We start from the raw sequence: 11,853 nt of genomic DNA on the forward strand, positions 1-11,853 counted from the left end.
AGGAGAGGACCTTTCTGATGTCAGCCTGATAGTATGAGCTCCAGCAGCTCTCTTGGTGTGACACTTTTGTTAAGACCCCTAATACACCCTAGGGACAAATGCAAGGAAAGAATAAGGTCTGCAAGCTGTATTTGCCCGAGAAAATGGAACCTTGACTTCTTTGACGTAGGTGATTAAAATGTCAGATTTGAATATCATGGTGGCTATTTTTCTGCATGTAAATTTGCATGATTTAAAAACAAAAGACACTGGCCTTTCACTTTGAAAAGAATTCAAATATAATAGCTGTAAGCATTTGTGAATGAACCGTATTTTGAAAATCATAATGTTCAGACTGAGCACAGATAATTGTATTGTTAAGACGACCAAAATTAATAAATTGCCCCGCCACTGATATAAAGGTACCATTATCACCTGAGTCAAGAAAAAAACTCACCCACAGGGCTTCTTTCTGATGTTCCCAGTGCTAGGAACTGTCAGGACACGGCTCCGTGAGTGCGCAGTCACGGGCTCGCCTTGAAAAGGGAATTTCCAACATAAATAAGAACTTATTTTTTTTAGATAGGAGTATTCTCTCCATGGAAAGAAGAAATGGTTTCTTTTGGCAAAATGTTTAAACCAACAAATGTAGACAATTAGTTTATCTCGGAATGATCATCAGATCTCCGTAACCCACTTCAGACAATGGTGCGTTTCCATGAGAGAAGAATCATCAGTAAGAAATTGACCTTTATGAAGAAAAGGCTAGAACTCCTAGCAGGCATCATGTTGGAGAAGTAGGCTGCTCTACGGATTTACAAACACATCTCCGGAGGACGAATTAGCTTGCTGAGGTGGGGATGCGTTTGATCTTACAAAACACAGATACTGAGGTGTTTATTTCTACCTTTCTTAGAGGCCGGTTTTCCTCTGAGAGGAAAAATGTTGAGATTAACTCCTGCTGACCTCTCTTCACAAAGACCTTGGCTCTGACCTTGCGTGTGGACTCCCACCCTCCCCCCAGCAGCAGGCTTGACTCTCATGGCCTCTTTGCCAACATCAGGGGTGCTTTCCACGCTGGTCATGCTGTCTCGCCTTCCTTGGTTCCATTTCTCTACTGCGAAGTATCCAAGCCCCCACCCTCTACCTTCCTCTTTTGTTAGTATGCAACACGCCTTTAAGTGTTTTGCGAAATGTCCGTATCACTGCTGGCTGAAAAGTTTGGAACAATCCCTATTTTCCAGTGTTCTGCACCTAAAAGATCCCGATCCTTTCCCCAGTCGTTCCCCCAAATAGGTATTGGCGCGGGGAATCTTGATGTGAGCTGGAAATGTTAGAAGAAATCATTTGGGTTGGCTCTGGTTTGATTATTGCACCCTAGGTTTCCAAGCAGAGCAAACCCGGGGAGGGGGGCCTCCTGCTTAGCCAAGATCCCTGGAACAAATAGGAAGCCACTCACCCACACCACACCTCCCCCCAAAGGAACTTTTGTTTGTAGGAAGTTAGAACAGGATTTCTTGGTAATTCAGGAGTTGGCGTAAGCCGGGGCTCCCCCCCCACCCCTGCAGTGCCGCAGGCCGTGTCACCCAGGGCACATGGGGTCTTCCCACATCAGCCACCACGTCACAGTGCTATGCCTCATCCTTCGGCTGTCTGCTCTGCCTTGGGTTTGAGCGCGGGGTTTTATGTACACTTAAAAAAAAAAGAAAAAAGAAACAAGTCAATCATTTTAAAAAAATATCATAAAAAATCCATTTCCTCCTGTCGCTCATGCAGGGACAAGCAGTGTCAGAGAATACTGCATATCCCTAACAGTCTTTTCTCTACGGGAGATATTTTAATATGTATATTTTGCCTACCTTGACTTTTAAAAGGTATTTTGTGAATATGTCAAATTCTGGGAAATGACCTCCTGGCGTTAAATTTTTTTTTAATCCTGCTGGTTTGTTAAAACAGATAAATTTGGGGTGCCTGGGTGGCGCAGTCGTTAAGCGTCTGCGTTCAGCTCAGGGAGTGATCCCGGCGTTATGGGATCGAGCCCCACATCAGGCTCCTCCGCTATGAGCCTGCTTCTTCCTCTCCCACTCCCCCTGCTTGTGTTCCCTCTCTCGCTGGCTGTCACTATCTCTGTCAAATAAATAAATAAAATCTTTAAAAAAAAAGATAAATTTATATATGCTTTCCTTTCACAAAGAAGTTTACACCTCAGAAAATATATTACTGTAATTTATTGTCATTTTGAGTACGTCCTGTCTCTGCAGCAAAGTTACACTCACACTTGGGGTTCTTTGTACAAGTCACTCTAAATAATAGCGTGTGGCTAAAAACCATGACCAGTGTCCTATGCTGAAATAAAAATGAAAATGGGAAATATGAGAAACCCGAAAGAGACATTTCACACCCAGGCCCAGCAGAACCCCTCCAATGGGGTCACAAGAACATCGCCGAACACCTCACCTTCATAGTTCCTTTATGCAAGAGACAGAAATGACTCTCTTATTTAAGTCCTTGCCATTTCAGAAATTTCTCTTACATTATTAGTATCTGGGGAGAGAGCATTCCAGAAGAGAGGACAGCAAGAGGGAGGGGCCCGTGGCTGGAGCATGTCTTGCAAGCTGATGGAGAATCGAAGTGGCTGGCGTGACTGGAGCAGAGTGCACGAGGGGAAGAGGGTGAGATAAGGTCAGAGCAGTACTAGAGGCCATTCTGCGCAGGGTCGTGAATGCCTTTGGAAAGACAGTGGCTTTTACGCTGAGCGTTATTAGGAGTCCTTGTGATGTTTGGATCAGAAGAGTGACATTATAGGAGCTGTTTCAATCACATCCACCCGGCTACTGTAGAGGGAGGAAGGATAGATGCAGGGAAACCCGTCAAGGAGCTATGAACTAATCCACATGGGATATCACAGTGGCTGGAACCAGCACAGTGTCAGTAGAGGTGGTGAGAAGCGGTCAGGTAGTTGGTATTTTACGAAGACAGAGCCAACCAGACTTCCTGACAAACTGGATATGACATATGAGAGAAGAGAAGAGTCAAGAGGACCTCCAAAGGTTTGGGCTTGAGCAGCTGGAGGGATGGAGTTCCCATCCGCTTAGCAGGGAAAGGCTGTATGTAGCTAGAGCCGGCTTCGTAGTTGAGCTCTAAAACGAAAACCATTCTTCCTCCTACAATCTACTCCTTTGCCTCTCGTGCTTATCTTACAAATTCAATGCGGAACCACGTCATCCCAAAGGGCATCCTTGACTCCTCCCTCTCCGTAACCTCCCAACCACGCGACCACACCCTCTGCTTTCCACTTCCTAGATAATCTCCTTCATCTATCCACTTCTGTCCTCCACTGCCATCGCTTTACCGGAGGCTGCCCTCATTGGTCATCTGAATTCTTTCTTTAATTTGACTTATGGTTGAGAGGGAGAGAAGGAGAGCACGAGCAGGGGAGACGGGCAGAGGGAGAAGCAGACTCCCCGCTGAGCAGGGAGCCGGACACAGGGAGTCGATCTCAGGACCAGGGATCACAACCTGAGTCAAAGGCGGATGCTTAACCACTGAGCCACCCAGGCGCCGCAGTCATCTGAATTCTTACAAGAGACTCTGAAATGGCCATGAATCAACCCCAGCTTGAACCACTCACTGGATTGTACCCTGAGGCTTCATCTGAAAGCACAAAATCCTCCCGTGGCTCACCATCTCTTATCGTCCTCAGATAAAGTCCAAATGCTAAAGTGTGGGGGTTCATGGGACGCTTGGGTGGCTCAGTCGGTTAAGTGTCTGCCTTCGGCTCAGGTCATGATCCCAGGGTCCTGGGATCAAGTTCTGCATCAGGCTCCCTGCTCAGCGGGGAGCCTGCTTCTCCCTCTGCCTGCCACTCCCGCTGCTTGTGCTCGCTCTCTCTGTCTGACAAATATATAAATAAAATCTTTTTTTAAAAAAGTGTGGGGGTTTCGTTTAACTCTTCGTTTCGAAATAATTTCTAACTTACAGAAAGGTTGCAAGAATAGTTGAAAAGCTTTCCATATGCCCCTTACCCAGATATCCCATTTTACTTCTCTCTCTCACTCTCTTTTCTGAATCATTTGAGAATAAATTGGAAACACAATGCCCCTCTCCCCCTAAAAGCTTCAGGGTATATCTTCCTAGGAATAAGAATAACAACATATGACTGCAATACAATAATCAGAACCAGAAAATTAACATGACTCCAATACAATATATAGACTTGATTTAAACTTTCCCAATTGAACAAATGATGTCCTTTATAGCAAAAGAGATACAGTTGTAGATACAGTTGTTGTCGGCATTACCGGGCCAAGAGCTAGTCCCGGATCATATGCGGCATTCAGTTATTCTGTTCCTTCAATCTCTTTTATTGTGGAGCAGTTCCTCCGTCTTTGCCTTTTACGACCTTGACACCGGTATAGACCAGCTGTTTTGTAAAACGCCCCTCAGTTCGGATTTGCCTGGGGTTTCCTCAGGGCTGGATGTGCTTCGCGTATGTTGGACAAGATGATAGCAGAAGCCATGTGTCCTTCTCCGTGCGTCGTTATCAGGAGGCAGATCTCTTGGTAATATTGCTTCTGCTTCTCTATCACCCTCACTTCTCACCCTCCACCCATCCCTGCTCCTAAGCTCTCAGACATAGCCCCGGAGAATCCATCCGAACCGCATTTTTCCCTGGCGAATCCACGCTGTTTCATCGGATCTCCTTGTAGAGGCCGCTTTGGCCAAGGGACTGGTCCTCAACCCCAGGCCTGGATAAGAGCCTCTTCTGAGCTAGCATAGTGCCCTGCGCCCTCCTATCATCACACTTATTAAGCCATGGGGTAATTGCCTGTTTGTCTGTTTGTTTGATGGCAGGGACTGTGGAATGTTCCCTACCATCACTTAGCACATAGCACACCGTCCGGCACACAGTAGGTGCCCAATAAATATTTACGGAATGAAGCATCGCTTCCACGTACACTTCCTCCTGCATGTTCCCAGAGCCCTGCTTAACTCCATTCTCTCTCGGTGTTGCTGGATTGTTTACTACGTTTGGTCTTTCCTGTTAGACCGGAAATTCCTGGAGCCGCATCTGAGCCCTTGCCCTTGATTCCAGTGCACCTTAACCCAGAGGGAAGGAGAGAGAGAAGGAAGGGGGGAGAAAGGGAGAGATTGGGCCTTTTGTTTTAGAACTTTGTTCCTTCTGAGCTTGTGCGGAGCAGGTGCACAGTGTTTTGGAGTCTCTCTCCCGGCGACTCCTCCCCCCACACCCCACTTCCTGTTTATTCTGCCTTCCAACACCACACTGGGGAGGGGTGGGAGGGTGAGAAACATTCCAGTTCCTTTATCCGCCTTCTCACTCCCTGTCTGTCTGCCCCAATTCAGGAATGATTGCTTTAAGGTTGAGTTTATGCTCTTTCAAAGTCTTTATGCGAGTTATTAACAAGAATCTAAAGCTTCTAGTGTGAATTCTCGTCAGTGCATATACTAATAAGCAATGAAGTCAATGAAGGAAGAAAAAAGGAAACAAAAGAAAAAGAGGCCTGGAAAATGCACAGATTAAATAGTCAGAATAGTCTAGAATGTGGTTGCATTGCTTTATAAAGCCTTAAAGAACAAATCAGGTAAAAGAAAAGAATCTCCTTCCTCAAGGGTTTCCTTTTTATCCTTTCCCTGGCCAACATATTTAATTAGCAACTAGCAAACACTTCAAGATCGTTACAAGGTATGGTTTAATCATTGTCATATCTTGAAGACTTCGCTTCCCTTATAACAAATTCTTCGAACCCTGGTTTCAGTATTAGATAGGATTAGATTTGGCCATGAGCAACAGAAATGGCAGTGACTTAAACAAGATAGCACTTTATTTCTGGCTTTTGAGATCAAAGTTCAGAGGTAGGCTATCCATGATGAGCAGAAACCCAGGTCCCTTCCCCCCTGTCCTGCTGCTCTAAACACAGTGCTGCCACCTCATTATCCAATATGGCTGCTGGAGCTCCAGCCAGCCGGTGTTGCTCCATTTCACAACAAGAAGAAAGGAACAAAAGTACTCTCCCATCCTTTAATGACACCTCCTGGAAGTCATGTGTGAAACTTACGCTTTCAGCTCATTGGCTCGAACTCTATCACATGGTCACCTCTAGCTGCAAGGGAAGTGGAGAATTATAGCTTTATTTAGGGTAACCAAGTTCCCAGCTAAAATTGGGGGAACAAGGAGAGAACAGATATTAGGAGACAGCAAGCAGTCTTTGAGACAAATCTATGCTTCTGTAAAATGAGAATAATATAAATACCTACTTCAAAGGGCCCTTGTGAGGAAAAAAATGAGATCGTGCATGAGGTTGGCACCAGTCACAGTAGTAACGACTTCCTTTTTCAAAGGAAGAAGGAAGCATGCACTGAGTGTGTGCCGAACAGTGGTTCATCGCGATTACTTTTAATCCAGTGAGGTAGTATCCCTCATTTTGCAAAAGAGAAAAGACTCCAAGAAGCCAACTAACTCCCCCCAGGAAACAGAGAATGAACCAGTGGAACTGGGGCGAAATCCAGATTCTGTGACTCTGAATCCTAGTTTTCTTTCACCCCTGGGTGCCACCTCTCCTTTGGCCTCACCTAGCCACAACCACCTCTCTTGCTATGAACCTCATGTTCACCAAGACAACATGTATTATGCTCCTCTCCATGGGAAATCTTTCATTATCTACCCCAGCACTACCTCGTCACCATTCAATGGGAACTGGGAGGACTAGGTGCCAGTGGTGAAGACGGCGTTAATCAAAAGGGACTGCACACCGGGAACTCTCATTAAGTGCTGGTGAGGGGGTAAACGGTATATCCACGGTGGAAAACTCCTTGGCAGTCTCTAGTAAAGTTAAACATATACCTCTCTTATGAACTAGCAATGCCATTCCTATGTATTTATCAAAAACAAAAGGCTTCAACTAGAAAGTTCCTCATAACTTTATTACTAAAAGCTAAAAGAAATAAATTAAACAATGCAAACAAGCTAAATGTCCATTAACAGGAAAAGAGGTAAACAGAGTGTGTACATTTATAAGATGGAACACTGTTCAGCCATAAAAAGGAAGGCAAAAACTGACAAGGCAAGAAACAACAATTGTTGGAGAGGATGTGGAGAAAGGGGATCCCTCCTACATTGTTGGTGGGAATGCAAGTTGGTACAGCCACTCTGGAAAACAGTGTGGAGGTCCCTTAAAAAGTTAAAAATTGAGCTACCCTATGACCCAGCCATTGCACTACTGGGTATTTACCCCCAAAGATACAGACGTAGTGAAGAGAAGGGCCATATGCACCCCAATGTTCATAGCAGCTTTGTCCACAATAGCTAAATCGTGGAAGGAGCCGAGATGCCCTTCAACAGATGACTGGATTAAGAAGTTGTGGTCCATATATACAATGGAATATTACTCAGCTATCAGAAAGAACGAGTTCTCAACATTTGCTGCAACATGGACGGCACTGGAGGAGATAATGCTTAGTGAAATAAGTCAAGCAGAGAAAGACAACTATCATATGATTTCTCTCATCTATGGAACATAAGAACTAGAATGATCGGTAGGGGAAGAAAGGGATAAAGAAAGGGGGGTAATCAGAAGGGGGAATGAAGCACGAGAGACTGTGGACTCTGAGAAATAAACTGAGGGCCTCAGAGGGAAGGGGGTGGGGGAATGGGATAGACTGGTGATGGGTAGTAAGGAGGGCACGTATTGCATGGTGCACTGGGTGTTATACGCAACTAATGAATCATCGAACTTTACGTCAGAAACCAGGGATGTACTGTATGGTGACTAACACAATATAATAAAAAAACATTTAAAGAAAAGTAAAAAAAAAAATAAAATAAAATAAAAAAATGAAAAGGTAAAAAAAGAAAAAAAAAAAGGAAGGAAGCACTTACCAACTCCTGCAGGAGTGTGGGTGAATCTCAGAAATATTACGTTGAATGGAAGAAGCCAGACCCCAAAGAGCACCAATCAGATGACATTGCATGATTCCATTGTTAGGAAGTTCAAGAGCAGGCCAAATGGTAGATGAGGATAGAACTCAAGAGAGTGGTTGCCTGCGTTGTGGGGGAGGGGAGGATCAGAAAGGAACATGAGGGAACTTTGTAGGGTGATGGGAACTCTGTGTACCTTTACTGAGGTATCAGTTACACGGGTGTGTGCGTTTGTCAAAACTCAAACTAGGTACTGTACGTTTTATTGCATGTAATTATATCTCAATAAAAAAAACCCAGAACTAATGATGAGGTGTGGGGCTGCAGAAATGAATGCTACAACTAAGTGTCACAAAATAGTTGTAGAAGGGAAAGAAGTGAGGATTGAACAAATAAAAATAAAGAGAGCGGGAGCCCCAGATCTTAGCCACAAAATACGTAATAAAGAAGGCTGCTAGATTCGAAGTAAGCCCTTTAAGTTCCCCGTGGCAGCGCCGCGACTCGTGTCTGTTTATGCAGCGCTACTGTCACCAAGATTAGAGCTGAAAAGAAAAATAAAGTCTCTTTCACAAAAGAAGGCGAAAAGAACCTTTCAATACTGTTCTCAACAAGTTGTTGTGCTCGAAATTCTATATTCCAGCCAGCCCAAGGCAGTGAATGGATTAAGTGTCAAGAGTTTAACCTTTTTGTTTTCTGGCCACATGCTAGAGGCCGGGTGTTTCCGTTTCCTATTGCTTCTGGAACAAATTCCCACGAACTCGGTGGCTTAAAAACAATGCAAAATTATAATCTTCTAGTTCTGGAAATCAGAAGTCTAAAACAGGTCTCGCTGGGATAAAATCAAGGTGTTGGCAGGGCTGCGTGCTTTCTGGAGGCTCTGGGGACAATCTGTTTCCTTGCCTTTTCCAGCTTCTAGAAGCTGCCTCTGCTTTATGGCTCATGACCCCTTTCTCCATCTTCAAAGCCAGCAAGGGCAAATCGCGACTTCCTCATGCTGTGTCACTCTGACTCTGACTCTGACTCGGCCTCCTACTGCCATTTGTAAAGACCCTTGTGATTACATGGGGCCCTCTACATATTCCAGGATAATTTCTCCATCTGAAGGTCAGGTGATTAGCAGCCTTCGTTCCTGCTGCAACCTTCATTACCCCTTGCCCTGGAAGGAGATATAGTCACATGTTTGGATGATTAGGACACAACCATCTTTGGGGGACCATGACTCTGCCTACCAAGCTGAGCTTTAACTATAAAATGTTACTTCGAATCCTTCTCTTCTCCGTACCAGCCATCGGAGGAATGTTTCCAAAGGTTCCAGGTATATTAGAAGCTGTTACAGAGGCATATGTGGTAAAATGGACCCTGTCCTATAGAATTACATTCTACTTTCTTTTTTAAAGATTTTATTTGAGAGAGAGAGGGAGAACAAGCAGAGGGGGGAGGAGTAGAGGGAGAGGGAGAAGCAGACTCCCCACCGAGCAGGGACCCTGGTGTGGGATTCGATCCCAGGACCCTGGGATCATGACCTGAGCTGAAGGCAGACGCCTAACCAACTGAGCCACCCAGGCGCCCCTACATTCTACTCTCAAGTGCTTTTAGTTAGTTCTACAATCTCCTGAAATCTGGATAAAGGTCTCTGTTCTGATTAACCATTGTTGGGTAACACACCACTTAGTGGCTTCAAAGAGTGAAAATATTTTGCATGCAAGTCTGAAATTTGGACAGGGCTCGATGCGGACAGCTCGTCTCTGCTCCACTTGGCCACTCCACAGCAGCTCCACGGCTGGGGGCTAGACTCAGTTGAAGGCTCACTCATAGGGTTGGCAGTGAGATGCTGGCTGTGGGCAGTGACCTCGCTGAGGCCATCAGCCGGGACACCTGCATGTGACCTCTTTGTGTGACCTGGGCTTCCTCAAAACATTGCAGCCAGGTTCCGAGGGCGAGCACCTCCAGAGACAGCCATGTATCTCACACACGAGGAGGATGTGTCACCCTTTGTGGCCTGGCCTTGGAAGTGACGGCCACGTATATTTTATCCAGGCAGCCACAAAGCCCCACCTAAATTCAGGGCGAGGACAGGGAGATTCTACCAATCGTTGAAAGGGGGCAAGGCAGTTGGGAGACTATTTAGGGCCAGAAATAACTTGGCACCCTTTGTTAAAAAGTGCGGTTTGCCACAGCTTCTCTGCCACATTTCCATTTCTTCTCTTCATTTAAAGTCTCCTTTTCCTTTTATTCAATTCGTCCCCCTTACATAATGGCCCCCCGCCCTGGGGCCACCTGGGTGGCTCAGTCGGTTAAGTGTCTGCCTTTGGTCCAGGGTCCTGGGATCAAGCCCCACATCCAGTTCCCTGCTCAGTGGGGAGTCTGCTTCTCCCTCTCCCTCCCTGCCCCACCCCCCGCTTGCATTCTCTCTCTCTCTCAAATAAATAAATAAAATCTTAAAAAACCCATAATGCCCCTCTTGGCCTCTTTTTTGGTCCCCCACTCCTTCTGGACTGAAATCAGGCCAACCCTGAGTTGGCAAACAACAGTTTCATAAGGTCATAGGGAGGGACTGTGGCCCATGCACGGAGGAGGGGCAGCCCATGGCTGGAATCGGGGTCCACTCAACCGTTTTGAACAGACAGAAATGATGATTTCATATGCTACAACCTAGCATCTGCTACCTCTTTTGTCAGAGAAAAAGGTACCAACCCGCTATCAGAAGATTACCTCCCCGCTCCTCAGGTTTCCAATGGGTGGGAGTGTCCCTAAACACACTTGCCTTTCCCCATCACGGCCCTTATCACACTGACCCAGGGGTGACATCTGGTAAATTCAGAAAGACGAAATTCAACAGGCACCTCCCTTTTTCTCCTTGAGGCTAAACTGGCTCCAGGGCGTAGGCCTTTCCCTCTGTTCTCAAACCCACTGGTTGGAAAGGGCTGCGGGTGTCGAGATTTCTCCCAGCCCCCAACACTTGGGTGAAACATCTAAATTTCTGGCACTTTCCCTCTAAATATTTAAGCTATGAAGGAACTGTCAGCAAGTACTTATCACAACAGAAGCTAAATTATACCCTCAAAGCACTGACGAGTTACAAGGTGCAATGTCAATTAGAGGTCACAGAATACTACACCTTGTTTTGAATGACCAAAACACTAACTACAGTCCTCGCATTCTGCACATAGTTTGGCTGCTATGGTACACAGAAGCGTTCTTGCACAACGCACACGTTTCATTAACAAAATAGCAGGGCTTCAAATTAACATCACATTGAGAAAAACTGGAAAATTTTAAATACCTTGGTCAGAACCAACAACGTGGTACTTTCGTTTTCATCTTCGCTTGCCTACCAAACAGGAAATCTCCTCAATTAGATGTCTGCTCAGAAGAAGAAGAAGAAGAAAAAAAAAGCCATTATCCAAGGACACAGCAAGTTCTGTCAGGTATTTCAACATGGTGGAAGAGTAGTCAGGTTTTAATTGGCCCTATTGAGCTCACCCACAAGCTACAACATTCTTTACCTCAGCAGTATGGTATTCAAAAGGGAAAAAAAAACTACAAAGTTAGTTCCTACCTTTGAAAACATCAAATGAATCATGTTCGGTTTCATCCTGTTAACTGAATGCTCGTTGATAAAAGTGCACATATCAACACGAGTAAGACTGGTATTCAAAAGTAAAAGAAGAGTCTCGAAAACGCTCCACCCCCAACATTGTTTACTTAGCTAAAATAAAGAACTGGGCTCTGTGTTTTGCTAGTATTTTCTCAGTCTTATCTACTGTGTTGGAAAGCACTTTCTCTAACAGCTCAAGGTCAGAAAGTTACCTTCAATAACCCCGGTCTCAACTAAATGATAAAAACTTTCCCCAATCAAAATTCTTACCATTTTGGGGTTATTGAAATGGGCCGCACCGGCAGATAGATTTTTAAAACTGCTACGCAAAGCATTCTGA

General features: G+C 45.2%; 1 long non-coding RNA gene across 2 annotated transcripts in view; it reads right to left on the bottom strand.

Annotated features, from left to right (window-relative positions):
• Positions 1 to 11,796, bottom strand: part of LOC103668235 — a 55,852-nt gene extending 44,056 nt beyond the window's left edge. Inside the window, exons 1-4 of one of the 2 annotated variants that reach the window (XR_569968.2) lie at positions 11,475 to 11,796; positions 11,199 to 11,278; positions 7,877 to 8,038; positions 4,086 to 6,101 (exon numbers count right to left, since the gene is read on the bottom strand). This is a non-coding gene — a long non-coding RNA (uncharacterized LOC103668235). Of the gene's footprint in view, positions 1 to 4,085; positions 6,102 to 7,876; positions 8,039 to 11,198; positions 11,279 to 11,474 lie in introns of those variants that run through there. The other variant, XR_005835517.1, reaches the window with a different exon arrangement.
• Positions 11,797 to 11,853: the final 57 nt, after the last annotated feature.

The sequence above is a fragment of the Ursus maritimus genome (assembly GCF_017311325.1).
Source record: "Ursus maritimus isolate PB19 chromosome X unlocalized genomic scaffold, ASM1731132v1 scaffold_X1, whole genome shotgun sequence".
NCBI lineage: Eukaryota > Metazoa > Chordata > Mammalia > Carnivora > Ursidae > Ursus > Ursus maritimus.